At 64.5% G+C, this 330-nt stretch overlaps 1 protein-coding gene across 1 annotated transcript in view; it reads left to right on the forward strand.

Moving 5' to 3' along the window:
* CCND2 (cyclin D2) overlaps positions 1-330 on the forward strand; it is a 35,063-nt gene that overhangs the window by 517 nt on the left and 34,216 nt on the right. The window lies entirely within an intron of this gene.

Here is a 330-nt window from a genome sequence, read left to right on the forward strand (position 1 = left end):
GGGGGAGTTGGAAAAGTCATTTGCAATTAAAAAGCAAAGAAAAGCCGCCTCCGGCTGCGGGCTGCCGGGAGCGCTTGAGATTGAGGCTTTTCTGGGAAAAGGAGCAGCGCCCGGGGCAGGGCGAGGGACGGGGGGTGCCCGGTGCCCCCCGCGTTTTGCCCAGAGAGGATTTCGTGCCCACGTATGCAGTGGTGAGGACGTGCCTTTTTTCGCCATGTTGCGTTGCATGCAGCTCTGCTCGGAGGCGCCGAGCCCGTCTTCCCCCCTCCTTTCCAAGAAGGGGCTCGGAAATGCACCCCGCCACTGCGCCCCCGGCCCCCCGGCCTGGCG

Source organism: Aptenodytes forsteri, unplaced genomic scaffold (genome assembly GCF_000699145.1).
Source record: "Aptenodytes forsteri isolate BGI_AS27 unplaced genomic scaffold, ASM69914v1 Scaffold73, whole genome shotgun sequence".
NCBI lineage: Eukaryota > Metazoa > Chordata > Aves > Sphenisciformes > Spheniscidae > Aptenodytes > Aptenodytes forsteri.